Source organism: Protopterus annectens, chromosome 10.part0 (assembly GCF_019279795.1).
Source record: "Protopterus annectens isolate FY-2018-M chromosome 10.part0, PAN1.0, whole genome shotgun sequence".
NCBI classification, from domain to species: domain Eukaryota; kingdom Metazoa; phylum Chordata; order Ceratodontiformes; family Protopteridae; genus Protopterus; species Protopterus annectens.
The window spans coordinates 1,243,667,410-1,243,689,380 of record NC_056744.1 but is presented as its reverse complement, the minus strand read 5'-3'; the positions used below and the strand labels follow the sequence as shown (position 1 = coordinate 1,243,689,380).

The window sequence follows — 21,971 nt, the reverse complement described above, 5'->3', positions numbered from 1 at the left end:
TCTTTTGATAATGAAGGCCAAAATACTAATTCTGTTGCTCTTCTATTAGTAGATGTGGATCCTGGGTGACCAAGATGCAAAATCTGAATATATTTTTGTTGTAAGGTAGCAGGAACAACAATTTTTAGGACCTTTGAAAATAATGCCATCTACCATCAACAATTCATCTTTCTAAGGAAAATACGCTTGCACCTCCAGTGATGCACTAGATTGTTTTGACGGCCATCTGATATTATGAGCTTTTGTGAAATTGGATCAGTCTGAATTTAATCTCTTAACTTAAGTCTAGTGGTGGAAGAATTACACACTGACATCACATCAAAGTTAAAATTCTCTGCATCAAGTTGTTCTGTTGTACTTCTGGATGATCTGGATAAGGTATCAGCCAGACAGAGCGATTTACCTGTAGTGTGGACCAATTTGAAATTGTACTTTTGCAATTTGAACATCATTCTTTGTAATCTCACTGGAGCGGAATGCTTAGGCTTCTTTAGAATAGTAACTAGATGTTGAAGATCAGTTTCAGTCTGGATAGCTCGACCTTTAAATATAATCATGAAACTTGGAACATGTAAATACTATAGCCAAAAGCTCTTTTTCAATTTGAGCATACTTCATATCAGTTTGGGGTAGTGTTCTAGTTGCATAGCCGATTGGTCTGCCCTGTTGAAGTATAACTGCACGTAGGCCAAATTTTGAAGCATCACAGGAAAGATTAACTGGTTTGTTCACATCATAGTATCTTAGCGTAGGTGGGGTGGCAATTTTCTGCTTAAGTTCTTCAAATGCCTTCTGATGATAATCCAACCATGATCATGCAACATTTTTGCATGTTAGCCCTTTTAAAGATGCTGTCAACTCACTGAAGTCTGGTATAAATTTGCCTTAATAGTTGATGCCCAGAAAATGCTGTAGACTTTGTACATTGTCTGGTGCTGACATTTCCAGAATAGCTGCTTGCTTGGTTGGGTCAGGTCTCAAGCCTCTATTTATAAACGAATGTCCTATGTATGTAACTTTTGGAAGTCTGAATTTGCGCTTCAGAAGATTGAGCTTTCAGTTCACTTCATGTGCTCTGTCTAGAACTTACTTGAGGTTTCTGTCATGCTCTGCTTCACCGTTTCCTCCAACCACCAGATCATCGACTATTATGACACAAGGATAACCCGAAAAAATTTGCTCCATCACACACTGAAAAAATTCACTTGCAAAATTTATTCCAAATGGCATCCTTAGGAATCTGTATCTGCGAAACAGAGTACCAAAATTAGTCAGAAATGAGGATTTGCGATCAAGCAACACTTGGCAAAATAAACTCTCCATGTTAAACAGAAAATACAGTGGCATTCGGTATTAGAGCTGCAACTTCAACTGTGTGCATTGGATGATACAGTCTCTAGTGCTTTGTTCAAATCTTGTGGGTCAGTTCTTATTCTGATTTCTTCCGAGCCTTTCATGTGAGCGGCCACCATGGACGACACCCATTCAGTTGGTTCTGTGACTGGACAAATCATACCTTACTGCGCCATTTTATCCAATTGAGCTTTAACTTTTATCTTGCATAGCTACTGGAACTCTTCTTGCTGGTCTGACTACTGGAGTGACCTCTGGGTCTAACTTCATGGAATACACAACTGGAAGTTTGCCCAATTTGTCATCAAAAACGGCATACTCTGAGAAAATGGCTTCTGAGAAATTAGAACTCAGAACTGCACTCACCTGATGAACTTCTTTAGCAAAAGAAAGCAGATTCATTTTTAAACTATCTTTGAGACCCAATAAATATTGCACTGGTTTTCAGACCGCACAGAATAACGAGTTGTAACAGTTCTCAGCCAGATAACATGACAGCATCACTGAACATTCAGTTTGAAATTTTTCACCTCCATAAGCAACAAGTCTTGCACTGCTGGTTACATTGAGTTGTTTGTTAGATGTTCATCGTGTTATACTGTTGCAGTCATTACACTTGGGTTATCTTGCTGGCAGGCAACCCGTAGTCGGCCCGAATTCCAAAGTCTTGGTCCGGCGTCAGTTGCTGTCGCTTCTTCCCTGACGTCAGTGCGCCAGAGGTATAAAAGCTGCAACCAACACCATTTTCTTCAGTCTTTCTTGCTGTGCGATGCCCGAAGCATAAGCAGTTCGCAAGTGCCGGTCGGCCGACTACTAAGATTTTCAAAATTGAATTTCAGAACCAAAGTCTTCAATAAAGCTAAGTACCCCATTGGGGAAACTTTTTCTTGCTCCAGACCGATGTCAGTAAAAGTTAATCATTGTATTTCTTGTTGGAAGCAAATACCTCATAAGGACTTCCACTCTTACTGCATTCCTTGCCTAGGCCCTGACCACGACGTCACTAGTCGGTTTTGTGCTAGATTTAATAAACGCACTATTAAACATCAGTTTGATTTTGCTTTACACTATTTTGGACGAAGATTTAATTACATAATGCCGTCTGAACAACCGACAACCGGAATGTATAAAAAACGCAGAGACAAAGAAAAAGACAGGCATCCGAGGTCCAAAACTGATGAAGCCTCTTCTAGGCCAGTTGCCAGTTCTCAGTGATGCACTTTCGCAGCCCCTGACACCCGCTACCTCAGAGCCACAGGCCGCAACCGACAGCCACGTGGAGACAACGAGGCCTGTGGAAACGCAAGGTATTGGGCCTACGGAAAATATACCTTCAGATGGGTCTGGAGCCGCTGAACAGGCACTGGCTTCTGAGGGTGTTTTCAGACCTTCACAGCTTACAATTAAAGCTACTACAGCAGCAAAGGCAAAGTCGAAAACACCATTAAAGACAAAGAAACAAGTGCAGCATTCTCCAGAACAGTCATCCATGCCTAAGAAACAGATGCTTAAAATGGCCGAAGACCTTATTACTTTAATCAGGGGCTCCCATCCCCCTCCTGACAAAAGGCCTAGGCAAGACACTGATTATGATTCCTCTGATCAGGTTTCCATTTCTTCTGATTCTTCCTCTGACCAGGGCTATTCTCTCCCTCCCTATGAGGACTCTGATGCTGAAGAGTCCATTCCTTCAGCCTCACTGCCTGAGGATTACTCTTTTGGGGAAACCTTGCACACCATGAGGGAACATTTCCAATGGGAGAGCCAGGATTACTCAGAGTCCAAGAAAAGGCTCAGAGATTTCCTTCTATTGCCTCAGCACAGGCCCTTGGCTATCCCCCCTGTGCTTGATATTGTTGATGATGTTTTTTCTGAATCCAGTCTGTCTCCAGATTCTTTACCCCCTGCACCAGTAAAGCCAGACAGATACTACAGGGTCCCTGACTCTCATAAATTTCTTTACAAAAACCCCGCTGCGGACCCAGAAACTATTTCTCAGGGTCCAAAAGGGGTTAAAGCATCCACTGCCAAAAATCCTGTGCCCTCAGATAGGGATTCCAGAGCTCTGGACAGATGGGGGGAAAAAAGTTTACACTTCTGCTACTTTAGCTGTAAGAGCTTTAAACTGTCAAGTTTCACATGCTTAAATATTAGCAGTATCTCATGTCATTGTTAAAGCAGAAAATGGTTATAAATACAGAAGCTCCTGATTGTAAAGAAATGCAGGATTTATTGCATGCAATTGAACAAGTGGGAAAGCATACTCTGCAATGTGGTTTTGATTCATTAGAGGCTTCTTGTAGAGCCGCAGTTACAGGCTCAGTTATTCGAAGACATGCTTGGTTAAAAGAACAAAGTTTACCTGACCATGTTAAAATGAAATTATTGGATGCTCCACTGCAGCATGATACTTTGTTTGGTGTTAAGGCAGAAGAGGTTTTAAAGAAAATGGAGGATAAAGCAAAGTCAATGCAAACTACGAAATATTTCTTACAGGTTCAACCTCCTAGATTTAGCAGAAACTGGCCACAAAGAGGCAGATACAGACGCCGAAGAGGCAGATCTCAGCCCCAAGGCTCATACCGACCTAAACAATGGGGTTCTTCAGCCTCCAAAGGGGGAGAAGACAAATCACAGCAGTCACAATGACTTCCCTCTGCAAATGCCAAGCACTTACCAGTTGACAGTACCCCTAGGGGGAAAGCTAGCACTTTTCTCAAAAAATTGGCGCATGATCACCCAAGACCAGTGGGTGTTGAATATAGTTTCTCAAGGGTACAGGTTCCACTTCCACATGCTTCCAAAACCAAAAGTATGCAAAACCTGCCTCAAAACCAGTGGGCAGAGGCACAATGACAGATTGCAGCTCTTATGGATATGGGAGCTATTCAAAATGTTACACAAGAAGAACAGGGCCAAGGATTTTAATCACGACTTTTCCTAGTACCCAGAAAGGACAAAGCATGGAAACCAATACTGGACCTGTCAATCCTAAATACTTTCCTGGATGTTCCAAAATTCAAAATGTTAACACTACAACAACTCTTGCCCATGCTGGGCATAGAGGCTTGGCTAGTTACTTTGGATCTCAAGGAGGCATACCTGCACGTCCCAGTCATACAAACGTGCAGAAGATACCTCAGATTTATAACAGGCTCGATGCATTACCAATTCTCTGCACTGCTCTTTGGCTTATCTACTGCGCCCAGGGTCTTCACAAAATGCCTGGCACCAGTAATTGCATTTTGCAGGCAAAAAGGAATTCAAATATATCCCTACTTGGACGACTGCCTTATTCAAGCAGAGAGCAAGGACATTCTTCTAAAGCCCCTGGAGTTTGTAAAAAGATTACTAATTTGCCTAGGATACACAGTAAATGAAAAGAAATCAAAACTAGTGCCCTTTCAGGAGATAATATTCCTGGGTGCAACCTTGAATACAAATACCCAGATGGCTTATCTCACGCCAGACAAAGGCAACTGACTCAGCACTTTCAAATGATATCAACAAAGACCCAGCTCCCTGCAAGAAAAATTCTGCAGGCCCTGGGTTTCATGGCATCTTGCATTCTACTAATTCCATATGCCAAACTGCATATGAGGAAACTATAATGGTATCTGAAAAGTGTTTGGACTCAGCATTGTCACAGCCTAGAGACAATCATAACCTTGATTCCCTGCCTACAGCAGGAGTTTCGATGGTGGTCACAGGCCTGTCACCACAACAAGGGACAGCGTTTCACCTTACCTACAGCCAGGCAGACAATAACAACGGATGCATCGGATTACGCCTGGGGAGCACATATGGCAGGAAAATGTATTCAGGGCACGTGGCCCAAGGAACAACTGCATCTTCACATCAATCAAAAAGAGATGCTAGCTGTACAAAATGCCCTGACAGCCTTCAAGGACCTAATGCATCTAGGACAATTATTAAGAAAGATGGACAATACCACAGTTATGTGGTACATAAACAAGCAAGGGGGCACACATTCCTACCCCCATGCAGACAAGCCATGACTTTGTGGAACACAGCACTGACTTACCAGGTACATCTGCAAGCTCAATTCCTGCCAGGAACAAAAAATACATTGGCAGACGAACTAAGCAGAAATTTCATGGATCCTCACAAATGGAAGCAAAATCCACAAGTGTTCAACATGATAACAAGGGAATGGGGATGCCCAGACATAGATCTATTTGCCTCCCATCACAATTACCAATTACAGAAATTTTGCACAAGGGCTTATCACTCTCAAGCATAGAAAGTGGATCCTCTATCTTTCAACTGGAAAAATCTGGCAGTCTATGCCTTCCTTCCGATGCCTCTTCTCACCAAGGTGCTTCTAAAAGTCAGACAAGAGAGGCCAAAAATTATCTTGATTGCACCAGACTGACCATGCCAGCACTGGTACCCTTCCTAAAGATTTTGTCCCAAGGCCCGCCTTGGCCTCTTCCTCAAATCCCTCATCTTCTGACACAGCAAAACAATCAGATTCTGCACAGTCAACTCAGAACCTTAAACCTGGCAGCATGGCAGATAATGTAGCCACTCAGACTGCACCTCTTTCTAAAGCTGTTATGGATGTAATTTTGGAAGCCAGGAGACCCAGCACTAGGAAATCTTATGTGGAAAAATGGAAGAGATTCTGTGCTTGGTACCAGGCTCAAGGGCTCGACCCACTGGTCCCTAATATGCCTCAGATTTTACAATACCTGACTGAGATGTTGGACAAAGGCCTATCTTTTTCTTCTATTAAAATCCATGCCTCTGCCATTTCAGCTCATTACAATACAGATCCTCCTATTTTTTCACATCCTCTACTACGACAGTACCTCAGAGGGGCAAAGAATATAAGACCCCCTAGGAGAGCACCAGTACCTACTTGGGACCTCAATTTTGTTTTAGAAAAACTCACACTGCCTCCTTTTGAACCAGCCAGCACAGCTGATGTAAAATTCTTGTCATGGAAAACTGCTCTGCTCCTAGCAATAACTTCAGCAAGAAGAGTTTCAAAGTTACAGGCATTGATGGCTGTGGAACCTTTCCTCATTTTTCACCAGGACAGGGTTTCTCTAAGGACGAACCCAACATTCATGCCAAAAGTGGTCTCCAATGTGGCCTTAACCAAACTTTTCATTTGCCTACTTTCTACCCAAATCCACAGAATAAAGGGGAAAAACTTCTGCAATCTTTGGATATTCACAGGCAGCTACGTTTTTACTTGAACAAAACAAAAGCTTTCAGAAAAACTGAGCAACTGTTTGTAGCATATGCTGCAGGATCACAAGGAAAACCTATTACAAAGCAGACAATCGCCAAATGGATAGGACACTGCATCCACTTCTGTTATGCACAATATGGCAAATCTGTGCCTAAGGGCATTAGGCCTCATTCTACCAGAGCAGCAGCCACTTCAGCAGCTTTTCTCAGAGGGGTACCAACCAAAGACATTTTAGAAACTGCAACCTGGAGCTCAGTGCACACTTTTACCAAGCACTACCACCTACCTGTCTACTCCAAATCCAGAGCAGGCTTTGCCACTGCAGTTCTGCAGGGCTTGTTAGCCTCACCAAATCCAATCTAGACCCAGCCACCCTGCCTAAGCTTTGGGATTCTACCCAAGTGTAATGACTGCAACAGTGAAACACGATGAACATAGTGCAGTTGTGTATCTACCATAAATGTAGATGTTCGAGTGTATTCACTGTTGCAGTCCTGGTTACCCACCCACCATCCCCCTCTTTGCTGGGACTATTCTGACTCTATACAACCTATGTGGTGTATTTGCTTTTAGAAGAAGGTAATGTTTTTAGTGATATATGCATGGTTGTTTGGCATATTTTTTATCTTTACAGCCTTCATATCTGGGGGCACCTGACATCTGGGGCAAGAAAATCTTAAGAAAATGGCGTCGATTGCAGCTTTTATATACCCCTGGCGCACTGACGTCAGGGAAGATGAGACAGCAACCGACGCCGGACCAAGACTTTGGAGCTTTGGCCGACTATGGGTCGCCTGCCAGCAGGATAACCCAAGTGCAATGACTGCAACAGTGAATACATTCGAACATCTACATTTATGGTAGGTTCACAACTGTACTTTCTCACTCTTGCAGATGTGTCTGCTGATATAACATTACACTTTGACCCAGTGTCTACTTTGAGCTCTTTGGATTTTCCATTGATCCAGACAGTACAAAACACTTCACTCCTTGTTAATAAGTTCATACATCAGCTCTTTCCCCAACTGCTGATGCACCATCTACATAGAAAGCTGACTGCTTCGGCTCTATTTGATTAACTTGCTTTTTTGTGCAACCTTTCTTTACAACTATGTGAGGCTTACTTGATTTACAAAACAAAATGGTTCCATTTTTTACACTTGTGACATTGCTGACCAAATGTTAAGCACTTCTCTCTTTTAGACTCATGATTCGCACCACAGTTGTGACAGTTAACAATAAAGCTAGATTTGGGTTTTGCTGATTCATGTTTGTGTTGCACTGAGCTGGCACTGGAACTTTAAACATGCTTGTTTTGCTTTACTGCTAATTGTTTCATCAAATACTTTTATCTTAAACATTTTCTTTAGTTAACAAACTTTTTGTACTTTCTGCTTGTCTGATAATGCGGCTTGTGCCCTTGTAATGCCCCTTGTTTGTCTTTCGCATCAAGTATATAATTTGTGTTGTTTCTCATTATTTTTGATTCTTTCTGGTTATGTTTGTGCTCTTGTTCTCAGTTTTACCTTCACTGTCTTCTTTGCATCTCATAGCTCTGAATATTCTCTCTTTGATCCCGGTTCTGACACCATGTCGCTTTCGTGTTAGGACACAAATAAATGAGTCTTTGTTGGTTCTGTTCAGGCAGCTTTATTTTATACAAACACATTACTAAAGAGGCTTACTGACTATAACTTAAGTAACTTATATACAAACTAACAACTACAATCATGCATGCTCAGTCTCTAGCTGCTTCTACAAAATGGCACTAGGGATTGCACATGTCTGGAGTTTATATGTGCACGTACAGCCTCGCATGCTTCTTAAAGATATAGCACACACACTTCACACTCTGATCTACAGTTTGGAGGCAGTTTGGGTACTTCATACCTTGTCATGCATCACTCATCACTTTCTATTCATGGGTGCTACAAGTAATAACCAGAAGCCACTACATTCCTTTCTTTCTTCCCAGAATTGTCACAAAAAAGTCTTCCTAATGTATCACCCCACCCCCACCCTACTCGTAAAGAAAGACAGCAGCCCTTGAGATTGTAAGGCATTCAGACAAGCGAGTCATCCAGGAGGTCCCACAATACCATCAAGGGTCCAGAGTCTACTCAAGATTCTTTTTCGTTCCAAAGAAATAATGGACCTCGGGCCCCTTGTGTACCTCAGCCTGTTAAAACCAACAGACGACTTTCCTGATGGTCACTGGTCAGCCGATATTGTCCCATCTAAGAAAAGATGACTGGATGTCCTCAGTGGACCTTCAGGATGCCTGCTATCACATCAAGAAAGTGAAGCAGTCCAAAAGGTTCTTTCACTATCACTGGGAGCAGGCCTTTTTTCCGTTCAGTGTGCTGTCCTTTGGGCTTGCCATAGCTCCATTTTGTTCATCAAGTTCATGGCAGTGGTATCAACACAGCTCAGGCTGTAGGGGTTCAGAGTGCTCCCTTACCTAGACAACCTTCGCATAAACACTGCCACGAGAGAGCTGCTAATTCAAGCCATGGACTCCTTATTCCAGTTATGTTTACTCCCAGGAGTCACAATCAGTCTGGAGAAGTCCAAGCTAACACCAGTTCAAACCGTATAATTCACACAGTGCCACCTAGACACCACCACACATATAGCCAAACCTCTGTTGTCAAAGTCTCTTGCACTAACGAGCTTCACAGGTCATATCTTATAAAAGTCCACAAACTAGTTTCATCTGTTGTCTCTTGGGCTGTGTAGCAGCATCCATCACACTTGTCCTTCAAGCCAGATTCCACATAAAGCTTATTACAGTGTTCCCTTTTCATCCGATGGTCCATTCCAAGTCATCAGATGCACCATACTGTCAAACTCACTGGAATCTGTAAACAGCATATTTGATAGTGTGTAAATTCTCCTTGGGTTTCCTTATGCGGTCCTTTCATTCTTCCTCCCCCAGGAGCCAAGGTGACCATGGATGCATCCCTTCTGGGGAGGGCGCTTTTTGAGATGAAGACTGCTCTGGGCTCATGGTCTCTGACAGAGTCCAATCTTCACGTGAATGTACTGGTGATGAGGGTAGTCCTAGCACTGTAAGCTTTCCAGGACTTCCTCCCCACAGCAGTGTTTGCTGTTAAGACAGAGAGCAGTGTTGGTAGCCTAGTATATTAACAAACAAGGAGGAACCTGCTCTTACCTTTTATGTTGGGAGGCGATGAGGGTCTATCAGTGGGTGATGTTATGCCAGTGCTTTCCAGCTGCACAACATATTCCGGGGAAATCCAGTGTTTTAGTGGACAAATTGAGTAGATCAGTTCTTCTGCCATATGAGTGGTCCCTCAGTAAGACAGTGGCTAAAATGATCTTTAGCCGCTGGGACAAGTCTTGCCCAGTGATCTATTTGCAACCCACTTCACCACCAAATCCTGCAGCTATTGCCCTAATTCCCTAAGAGGGGCAGTCCCCAAGGGATGCTTTGGTCCACACTTCGCCCTTGTTTCTCTTCTACTCTTACCCTCTGACTCCACTGATGACCACATTTTTCAGAAAGTGGCCTGGTGCAAGGCAAAGGTGGTTCTCTTTGCCCCTTTTGACTTTGACGGATATGGCTCCCCTTCATCTGATAAACCGACCATGAATGGTTGAACCTCTCCCAGCCAGCCCTGATCTTTCACCCATCTGGTAAGCCTCTGTTAGACATCAATCCCAAAGTCTGACTGTTTGGTTTCTCCACTTCTAGTGATGGCCAGAAATTCCAGGCTTTTGTCTAGTGTTCACATTTTGCTTTATCTTGAAAGCCTTTTATTGGGAAAGTTTACTGAAACAAGTGGAAGAGATTTTTCATATGGCTTCTGGCAAAGGTCTAGATCCCGTCTGTGCTCCCTTACTGTGAATTCTAGACTTCCTTGCCAGCCTTTTTCATGTAGGGGCTAGTAATGCCACTGTAAAAGTGCAGCTGGCAGCTCTGTCATATTTTCAGTGAAGAACGGTTCCCTGTTGCATCTGTAAACACAGTCACAGCCCTTAAGGCTAAACAACACACCTAATACACTTTAGGTGACTCTGTTGTCAGACACACTGACATCCCACTCACCAGGCTGAATAAGGAGAAGGTTACTGTAAGCTGCCTGTCGGGTGCCAGGATCCGCCACATAACACAAGCACTCAGGTCACTCCAAAGCAAGTACAAATATGACTCCGTCATTGTCCATGCTGGTGTGAATGACCTGAGACGTACCTCCCTGGACTACATGAAAAAAGACGTACAGGAGCTCTTTAATCATGTAGCCCAGGCCGGTATGACCCTGACCTTGAGTAGCATCTTACCCTCACCAAGAATGATGCCACAGTATAAAGACAAAATGATCAATTTTAACAATTGGCTAAAGTATTGGTGTCATTCAAAGGGGATCCCAGTGTCAGCCTGGGATGACATGCTCGACAAGCCACGTTGCTTCGCTAGGGACAACGTGCACCTGTCACCCCTGGGTTTTCAAATACTGGCAAAGGCTCTTGCCTCCCCCATAGTTCGTTTTGTAGGCAAGGCTCAAAAGACAAACCCACCCCCATAGACAACACAAAGAAAAAAAACTAAGGGTGATGCTTCTCAATGCCAGAAGTCTAAACCTCAAGATGCACACACTCGAGACTCTCCTCAGTATGGAGAATATCGATATCTGTGCAGTAGCAGAAACCTGGTTCAAGGCTCCCGAGAGCACCCCAGCACTAACAGGTTATACTTCATACCATGCTTTCCGGCCCCAAAACTCGGACCGAACCACAAAAGGAGGGGGAGTATCCATATTTATCAAAGATACCCACACCTCCAGGTTAGTGGCACTGCACGAAGCATCGGAGACCATCCATGTGCAACTAGCAGTGGGAAAAACTGCCTTTCAGTTTGTAGCCTGCTATAGACCACCCTCCCAAACACAGGAACCTCACTCGGCGTTCCTGAGAACACTGGAAAATTTGAAGGTCTCTCCAAACGCTATTATATTGGGTGACTTCATCTACCCAAACATCGATTGGGAAAACTACTCCAGCCCAAACACCCTCGCCCAATGGTTCCTAGAATTTATAAACTCAAATGCTATGGAACAACTGGTCGCCATTCCCACAAGAGGGGAAAACATATTGGATCTGGTCATCACCAACATGGGGTCTCTATGTTCCACACCAGAGGTATACCCCTCATTGATAAGATCAGACCATAAACAAATCTCACTGGACATCCATATTCCATCCCCACCCCTAGCCAAGGAAACCCCAGTGAAGAACTTCTCTAAAGCAAACTTCACACTTCTCAAAACTGAGGTGGAATCCTTCAAAGCCCCCGGGCCAGTGGAAAATACGACCCAAAATGCAGAATCCTTTACAAAAGCATTCTATGGACACCTACAGGAATGCATGGAGCATGCTATCCCAAATAAAACCAAGACTCACTCCTCCAAAGGCAGGAGACCTGTCTGGTGGTCCCCGGCCATAAATAAACTATACAACAGAAGGAGAAAGCTACTACATGACAGAGCAAAATCCCAAAAAGGGAAGGCGTCCCTGATCAGTACTAGCAAGAAACTACGATCCCTCATAAAATCATCTAAGGCCAGCTTCGAAAGAAAAATTGCATAAGACACTAAAGATAATCACAAGGCCTTCTTTAGTTATGTCAGAAACCTTGGAGGCAACTCCCAGATATGCTCTGAGTTAGTGCAAAATGACAAAAAATACACTGAACCCACAGACATTGCCAACATCCTGGCAGAAAGGTTCAATGCAAACTTCTCTTCCCCCTTCCCCCCCCAAAAGAGCAAATGTCTATCCCAACAGAGTGTAGCCTTCCTAAGATCACAGATGCACAGGTGAGAGCTGCCCTCTCCAAAGCAAAAAACACAGCATCAGTGGGACCAGACGTTGTCCCGGGCTGCATCTTACACGAGCTCCAAGAAGAACTAAACCCTCATATAAAGTCACTGTTCAATCTCAGCCTTACTACAGGATATGTACCCAAGGAATGGCATACAGCAACAGTGGTCCCACTCCACAAAGGTGGTGCCACAACAGACCCCGGAAACTATCGCCCTATAAGCCTGGCTAGCCTGGTCTGCAAAGCTATGGAGCGTATCCTCATGGAAATAACATTGGGAACCTCCAGACACTGGATCCTACCCAGTTCGGCTTCGTTAAGGACAGATCTTGCTTCTTGAACCTGGTCGACTTCTTTGAAACAGTTACCAAAGCCATAGATGAAGGGAAGGTAGTCCACACAGCCTACCTGGACCTCGCAAAAGCCTTCGACACAATACCCCACTCGAGCATCATAAATAAGCTCGCCAGCTTAAATATCAACCCCTATGTCACAAGATGGGTTGCAAACTGGCTCAGGGATAGAACCCACATGGTCAGAATAGCAGGTGCCATGTCAGACTCTAACCCAGTTACAAGTGGTGTCCTACAAGGCTCAGTCCTGGGACCTCTCTTGTTCAGTATATATTTCTCCGAGGTACAGGCTAACACGGGTGGACTATGGCTGACCAAGTTCGCAGATGACTGCAAACAGGGTGCTGTAATCGACTTTCCGGCTGACACAAGCATCCTCCAAAAGGGTCTCACAGAGACGGATAACTGGTGCCAGAGCCATAGCCTAAAGCTAAATGCCAAAAAGTGCATAGTCATACCCTTTGGGAAAAGCAAAGTGCCTACAAATTACCACATAGGTGGTAATCCATTAAGTATGGAAGAAGTAATTAAGGACTTGGGGACCCAAGTAGATAGCAATCTCTCCTTTAACAATCACGTTGCCAAAGTGGTTAGAAAGACCTTCTATACAGCCCACCTTATCATGAAAGGGTTCACATCTAGATCGAGAGGTCATTGTGCTCCTGTACTCATCACTTAGCAGGCCCATAATTGAGTACAATGCCTCGTTTGGGATGTACCTTACCCGACACCTTCAGCAACTGGAGAGACCCGAAAAGTATCTCACCAAGAGGATCAAGTGGCTCAAACAAATGCTCTATGCAGTTCGGCTAAAGAAACTCCAGCTCTACTCAGTTGCGTACCGCCTACTCAGAGTCTGACGTATAAAGCCATGTCCAACCCAGAATTAATGGACATGCTTCACCTCAGGAAATCCAAATCCCTTAGAGCTACACGTTCCAGGGACTTGAACCTCAGCACAGAAATAAATAGGACATACTGGAGGGACAGATTCATATCCCAGAGGCTCCCCTCACTCTGGAACAAAATCCCAATCCATGTTAGGCAGAACCCCTCACTGACCCTCTTCAAGAGAAATCTTGACGAGTGGATGGGAGATCATAAGTTTACCCCTGGGATCTCTTCTGTGTCCGTGCTTGACAGAGGTACAGTAAACTAACCTTAAAAGGGCTACCTTCTGTGACCTACTATACAGAGGCACAGTCAACTAATCTAAAAGGGTGGCAAAAGCCAAACACACTTTGGCTAGGCTTATAAATGCCCTAGGGCAGATAGCCTAGTATCAACCTATGAACCTATGTAGAAATGCCATCTTGTCACATGAAGGCTGTGTTCCTATCCTTGGAGACAGCAATGATTAGTTGCTGTTTGTAGAGGGAGGTTGGAGGTGATGTTGAACATGTGTTCTGGTAAGTTTGTGGGTGGCTGGGGGGATATTTTTTATCCAAGCATGTCTGATAGCTGGTTTTCAATTTACACTGGGTCAGTGTGTGCAAGACCATCCACAATTAATTTAGCACCACATCTAAGTTGTACCTTCGATGTTGCAGATGTAGCAAAGGAAAGCTTTATTGTTATGCTTGGCAGTGGTTTGACATAATTCCCATAGTTACATTAGCTTCATAGACTTATGCTGTCCAACCCCTGTAGAGGAGGAATAATCTTCAAACAGGAGAGATAATCAACTTCCTGTGGTCCTCAGAACTTCAAATTGCCGTCTGAATGTGTGAAATGAATTGTAGCCTTGCAAGGCCAGGTTACTTACTGCAGCCTTGAATCGGGTGTCTGTGACTGCATAAACATCCACCAGTTCCACTGAAACAAATGCTGACAGAGAACACAGTTTCTGATATGAATTCCTACAGTTTAGCAACACGAGCCATACTTTGATGGAGTTACATATTTTTACACAGTAACCTCTGTTTTGGTGACATTGCCTAATATAGGCATTATGGATGAGGCACATGCCTTAGCCAGAAAGCAAAAGCCTAGAGGTGCAAGATGAAGTCCATGTCTTGCAAAGCAGTGTGGTCTGTCCACAGTGTCATCCCACCCTGACCGGAACTGGAGCCCTTAGAATGACACCAGACACCTAACCCATTTCAGACAGTAGTTTGTTTTTTAAATTGTTGTGTCATCCTAGGCGAGCTTATAGCTCAGTCATGTCTGTCACCATATAATCCCTAGATATACATCTCAACTTATGCATACCAACACCAACTATGATGGATTAATGGTGAGACTTATTGTGGAGAGACTTGATTGCATGTGTGATGTGACAATCACTTGTGACACACAGCTGATCCTACATTTTTCTTTGTTTAAGCTGGACAGTGGGGCAGGTGTATGTCTCACTGTGCAATTAACTGTAAAGACAACCTTTGCAATAGATAACTATTACCTTAGGGACATCCTTGTTGAGACACTGGCTGTCCCTTTTTTATGTGTATTGTGTGCTTTACTCTTAGGTGAACCATGCTTATGTTTTGGCTATCTCTGCTGTTTCTGTCAGTTGCAGGAGAGTACCTCTGCCCATGATGGTACTTCATTGATATTGTAGTACAGGTCTGAGTATTATCTGCCCTAAGTCAATAAAGAAATGTCAACTAGGCTAGCAAATGAAAGAGAGGAATACTGACAGTTTGTAATGTGAGGTGTGATCCTGGTATCTGCAAAGAGAATGAGAAATGGATTGGTATATGTGAGATTGTGCTATTTTTTGTGGACAAAAATGTGGGGTGTACATCCATTTGGGTCCATCCAAAGTGTGATCTATACTTCTGTTGTGGAGAGATTAGGTGCGACATTACTGCTTATTTAACTGACATTTGCCCTGCTATGTTGAGCTGTAAAAGACCTGCTCTGCTAGATAGTATTAGCCATTTGTAAGGGAAAATGATTTAATTGTTGTTTATGCATCTATAACTGCAAGATGCTAAGCTATCTGCATGCAAACAAGAGCAGAGCAGCTAAGACTATGAAACAGTGTTAAAGCTCAAAATCAGACCAGCAACAGTTACCTTACAATATATAGTCCTGCTGTACACTCCAGGCACAAGGGACAGAGGTGTTGTATCACAAATCATGTGTCATAATGTTTACTTATCAATAAGTGAACTGAACTGGATTCCTGCAATGTGAATACAGTGTATAGTTTGGGCAACACAACTGCAACAGAATTAAAGCAGTAACTGACTATTCATAGCATTAGATAGGCAACAGAGTTAAAAGCAGCACAGTTTTTTTAAACAAAAAAAGTAATCATAGCAACACAAAGAAAATTAACTATATTTTTTCTTACCTAACAGCAGCAACTGTACATCCTGTAGGGCTTTCATGTCATAACAGTGGATAAATAAAATAGCATTGATGAATGTGCATGGAAAAGTGTTGCATAGGTGCTGTAGGACACTATAATGTCTGAAAACAGGTCACACACACACTTACCACCTCCCCCCAGTTGACTGTAGTGAGAATTGAGCCCCTACTTATCTAAGTACAGAGACTACAGAATACAGTACTTGATGCACACATCACGGCACAAGTCTGATTTTAACAGAACTGCAGGTGGTCTTATAGTAGATGAAACCAGCAAGCCATGTGGGGGACAAGAAGTTGGAGGCCTGTTTGAAATGGATGTTTGTGCAAGCACCAAAACACTGCAAAACCATGCCATTGGAGGTTGGTTTGGTATACACATTTTCACCATCTTTTATGGACAGACACAGATACACACACACACACACACACACACACACACACACACACACACACACACACACACACACACACACACACACAGACACACACACAGACACAGACGCACACACACTCTGCTGCAGTGAAAATAGAACCCCCACCTATCTAAGTACAGAGACTACAAAACACAGTACTTAATGCATGTGTCATGGCACAAGTCTGATTTATGTAAGGTGAACTTATAGCAGATGACATCAGCAGGCCATGTGGGGAACAACAATTTGGGAAGTCTGCATAGGCACATTGTTCCTTAGTGTCATCTCAGGCTAGTGCCCTAACAGTAGTATACTGTGTAGCATCTTAGGTATGTATGGGAAATAGGAAATACACCCCGGGGATCACTTCTGTGTCTCTGCTCGACAGTGGCACAGGAAAATAATTTTCTTGGGTGGTATAAGCCATGGAACCTTGCTGGCTAGGCTTACACAGGCCCTTGGGCCGATAGCCTAGTACCTATCTATGAACCTAAAACTTTCAAAGGCCTTTTGAAAAGATCCTCCTCTAAGGGATCTTGTTCCAATTCTGGATATTACTGCAGGCCTTAACTAAGCCTCCTTTTGAGACTGCAGTTATGAAGGACCTGAAGCTATTGTCTCAGAAAACCATATTTCTTGGTAGCAATCATCTCTTAGGTTCATAGGTTGGTACTGGGCTATCTGCCTGAAGGCATATATTAGCCCAGCCATGTTGTGCGGTATTCACCGCCCCTTTAGTAGTTCCCTAGACCCATGTACTAGCAGCTAGTACCCTTGGCCCCTATCTAGTAGTGCTGTTGGTGTGATCCCCGGTGTGAACTTTCTGTTACCCATCCACTTATCAAGGTTCCTCTTGAAGAGTGATAGTGAGGGGCTCTGTCTTATGTAGATCGGGACCCTGTTCCATAGTAAGGGAAGTGTCTGCGAAGGAAATCTATCCCTCCAGCATGTTCTATTCGTTGTTGTGTTGAGGTTTATATCCCTAGAGCATGTAGCTCGAATAGATTTGGTTTTGCTAAGATGGAGCATATTCAACAATTCTGGGTTGGACATGGCTCTGTACATTAGACAGAGATCGCCTCTGAGAAAGCGGTATGCAACAGAGAATAGTCTTAGCTTTTTCAATTCTGCTGTATAGGGCAACTGTTTGAGGCCAGTAATCCTCTTGGTTAGGTACCTCTGTGGTCTCTCCAGCTGCTGGAGATGTCTAGCCAGGTACATTCCAATTGGTGCATTGTACTCAATAATGGGTCTGATGAGGGATGAGTAGAGGGGCACCATTACATTCTTAGATCTTGATGCAAACCCTTTCGTGATCAGATGGGTCACACAGATGGATTTTCTAACCACGTTGGCAACATGGTTATCAAAGGAAAGCTGACTATCTACTTGGGTCCCTAGATCCCTTATTTCTTCTTCAGATTTCAGGGGATTACCTCCTATGTTGAAGTTTGCGAGTACTCTGTTTTTCCCAAAGGGGATTACTACGCATTTTTTTGCATTTAGCTTGAGACCATGGCTTTGACACAATGCATCAGTCTCATTTAGGCCCTTCTGGAGGATCTCCATGTCGGCTGGAGACTCTGTTATAGCACCCAGTTTGCAGTCATCCGCAAACTGTCAGCCACAGCCCTTTCGTGCTTGCCTATACTTCTGAGAAGTATATGTCAAACAGGAGGGGCCCCAGGACAGAGCCCTGAGGCACACCACTCGTTACTGGTCTGGATTCAGACATAGATCCCGCTGCTCTTACTTTATGGGATCTGTCTGAGAGCCAGTTTGCGATCCATCTTGTGACGTAAGGGTTTATGCCCAGGCTGGTGAGCTTATCAATAATACCTGAATGGGGAATGGTATCAAATGCTTTAGCAAGGTCAGGGTAAGCCGTGTGTACCTCCTTTCCCTTATCTATAGCCTGAGTAACTGTCTCAAAGAAATCCACCAGGTTCAGGAGGCATGAGCTGCCCTTGACGAAGCCGAACTGTGTGGGGTCCAGCGACTGGAGGTTCCCAATCTCTCCATTTATGAGTTCCATAATGATTCGCTCCATAGCCTTACAGATCAGACTGGTCAGGCTTATTGGTCTGTAGTTCCCAGGGTCAGTTGTGGCCCCACTCTTGTGTAGCGGGACCACCGTTGCCGTGCGCCATTCTATGGGCACATATCCTGTGGAGAGGCTGAGACTGAGCAGGGTATTAAGATGTGGGGTTAATTCCTTTTGGAGCTCGTGTATGACGCAGCCTGGGACACAATCTGGTCCCATGGAGGCAGTGTTTTTAGCTTTAGTTAAAGCCTTATTAACCAGTGTATCAGTAATAATTGAACTTACACAATCCCCTGGAATGGTAATAGGCCCTGTAGGTGGTGGTGGGGGAGGGGTGGAGAAATTTGCACTGAACCTGTCAGCCCAAGATGTTGGCAATGTCAGAAGGGTCAGTGTATTTTGTTCCATTTTGTACAAGCTCAGAACAGACCTGAGCATTGCCATTTAGGTTTTTGACGTAGCCGTAGAAGGCCTTATGGTTATCCTTGGCAACTTTCTTTTCAAAATTAGCTTTAGTTGACTTGATGAGGGCCCTCAATTTCTTACTAATGCTGATCAGAGATGATTTTTCTACTTGAGATTTGGCCCTTTTTTGTACAAGTCTCCTCCTTTTATTGTAAAGTTTGCTTATGGCCGGGGTCCACCAGACTGGTTTCTTCTTGCTTGAGGAAGGAGTCTTGGTTTTATTTGGGATAGCACGGTCCATGCAATCCTGAAGATGCATATAGAGTGCCTTGGTGTAGGATTCCACATCCTGGATATCATTATCCTTCTGGAAGGGAATAGTGAAGCTTTCCACTTTGGATGCAAGTAGTTTGAAGTTTGCTTTGGAAAGGTTTTTGACTATGTTTTTTATGACTGGGGGAGGTGGAGGGGTGAGGATGTCCAGGATCATCAGTTTGTGGTTGGATCTGGCCAAGGAGGGAGTGATAACGGGTGTGGTACAATGGGCGCCCATATTTGTGATGATTAAATCCAATATGGTGTCCCCTCTAGTGGGGGAACATACTAGTTCAAGGGCATTTGAATTTATAAATTCTATGAATCGCTGAGCATAGGAGTTGGAACATTGGTAGTTCGCCCAGTCTATACGAGGGTAGTTGAAATTACCCAAGATTATGGTGTTGGGTAGGACCTTTATATTTTCCAATGTTTCAAGGAATGCAGAGTGAGCATCTTGGGACATGGTGGGCGATCTATAGCCAGCTACGACTTGAAATGTGGTTTTGCCTGCTGATAGTTGTGCATGTATGATCTCTGGGGCATCATGCTGCGCTACTAACCTGGAGATATGGGTATCCTTGATGAATATGGATACACCTTCACCCTTTGTACTGTGATCCAGTAACTGAGGCCAGAAGGTATGATATGAATTGTAACCTGGCAGTGCTGGGGTGCTCTCTTGAGCCTTGAACCAGGTTTCCGTCACTGCACAAACATCGATTTTGTCCATGCTGAGGAGAGCCTCAAGTGTGTGCATTTTGAGGTTGAGACTTCTTCAAGGAGAATTTCAGAATTTGAAGCCTTGTCTTGCAAACCATCACGTGATGTTTCATAAAGATGTAGTGTCCATTTAAATTAATCCTAATTTTCTTTCCAAGATTGCTTCAGACTCTTCCTTGATCAGACTCTTCAACTACCTGTGTTTTTTTTTTCAGCTTATCAAGCGAAGGGGAATATATCCTACATTTGTTGGATATTTATCATCTGTTATGTTTTTGCTTGCCTCATATGAAGGACGTCAGGAAATCGGACAGATTTTTGTCTCTTTCCAAAACTAAGTTAGGAACCAGCGACTCCAAGGTCACATTGTCCAGGTGGTGGTTTGATTGTCTCTCTCTTGTCTATATAGGGTGTCCATCAAGCCTAAAGGACATTCAGTGAGAGGTGTAGCAACCGCTACCGCTTTCTTTTCTTAGAGTCCCTGTCAAGGATATTTATGCTATATCTGCTTGGTCTACAGTTCACACATTTGTCTTCCAGTTTAGGTAAAGAATTTTGTTTGGCTCCACCATCCTCTGGAATATCATTTTATAGGTCTCTCCAGGTTTGTAGTTGCTGGGGACTTTGTCCCACAAGTTGAGGAGGACAGAGAAGACCGCATCAGGTACGACAGTTACGTACTTAAATTATGCTAGATCAGTGTAGCTTTCTTCCATTCATCTGAAACTTCCCTCCCTCTGTCCCCCATCCAGATTTCTACTATCTTAGGCTCTTGGTTGACCACACTGGACCTGTCTGGGGCCTTGTCTTATTTTACAGTCTTTGACTGTATTTTGTCATTTATTTTTTTTTCCCTAAAAGTGATATAGATTGATAACTCTGAGAGGAGGGGTAGACTCTATCTGAGGAACTGTTAGACCAGAGGGGGGTGATGTAAAGGAAGGAGGAGCTTGAGCTATGGATCAAATATCTGAAAGTTGCCAGCATCAGATCTGACATATTCATCTGCGTAGGTGGACGGAAGAACAATACACAGATCTAGCATTATGTTAAGTATACAACTTTAGTTATGTGACGTCAGAAAAAAGGTATTTGGACACTGATTTGATTTCTTTTGTAATATAAATATTGTAAATATTTGAGTAGTCTGCAACACCCACCATACCTCTCAACTGTACAGAATTTTGCAAAATACCCAGATTTTTGCCTCATATTTTTGGTCCGTTTTCCATAAAGTTGTAGTTTTCTGGCAAATTAATGCCAAATCATTAAAGATTGAAGTTAGAAAATAATGACAGACATTTGAGTTTCATACTTCATACCCTTCAGAAAATTCATGCAAAAGCGCTGTTATTCTATCAACTTTCTAAGATTGTAAGAGCAATATTTAAAAATTGTCCCCATTTTTAGGCATTTGTCCCACTTTTATTTTTGGCTTTGTCCAGATTTCTTGCTCTAAGAGGTATGGCCTGCCCACCAAGCTTTCTAGAACCATCCTGTACCAAACTGCTCTTGTTCAGCAGCCACATTATGAACTTTTACCTGAACAAGTAATGAATTAACTGTACAGCATCCTTTTAGAAGGCTTGTAGAGCTTGGAAAGGATGTTGTACTGAAGTCTTGTAATTCACAAACCAGATGAGCAAATGGCATTGAAAATTAGTTTTTGGCAGCTGCTGTATTTCTGGGGATGTACCTCTCAAGTAGGAGTTATTGCTTCTTCGCTCCATAATTATTATTATAACATACAAGTGTTTGAGCTAAGAATATGCCCCAGCACCATTTTAAAAATTTGGTGTTGGAATTCAGTATTTTAGGATTCCAAGACTTGGCACAAAATACAGCTCCTTTTAGATTCACTACCTGTACTTTGGTTTTATCTTAGTCATTCTTTATTTATGCATATTGCTTGCAGAAAGGTAGACTCGATCTCATGGGCATCTCACTTCCATTTGGGCAACATACATGTTTGAAA

General features: G+C 43.4%; 1 protein-coding gene across 1 annotated transcript in view; it reads left to right on the top strand.

The window, feature by feature from the left end:
- The window catches only part of COP1 (COP1 E3 ubiquitin ligase), a 1,660,397-nt gene that overhangs the window by 762,410 nt on the left and 876,016 nt on the right, over positions 1-21,971 (top strand). The gene's annotated exons all lie outside the window — the stretch shown is intronic.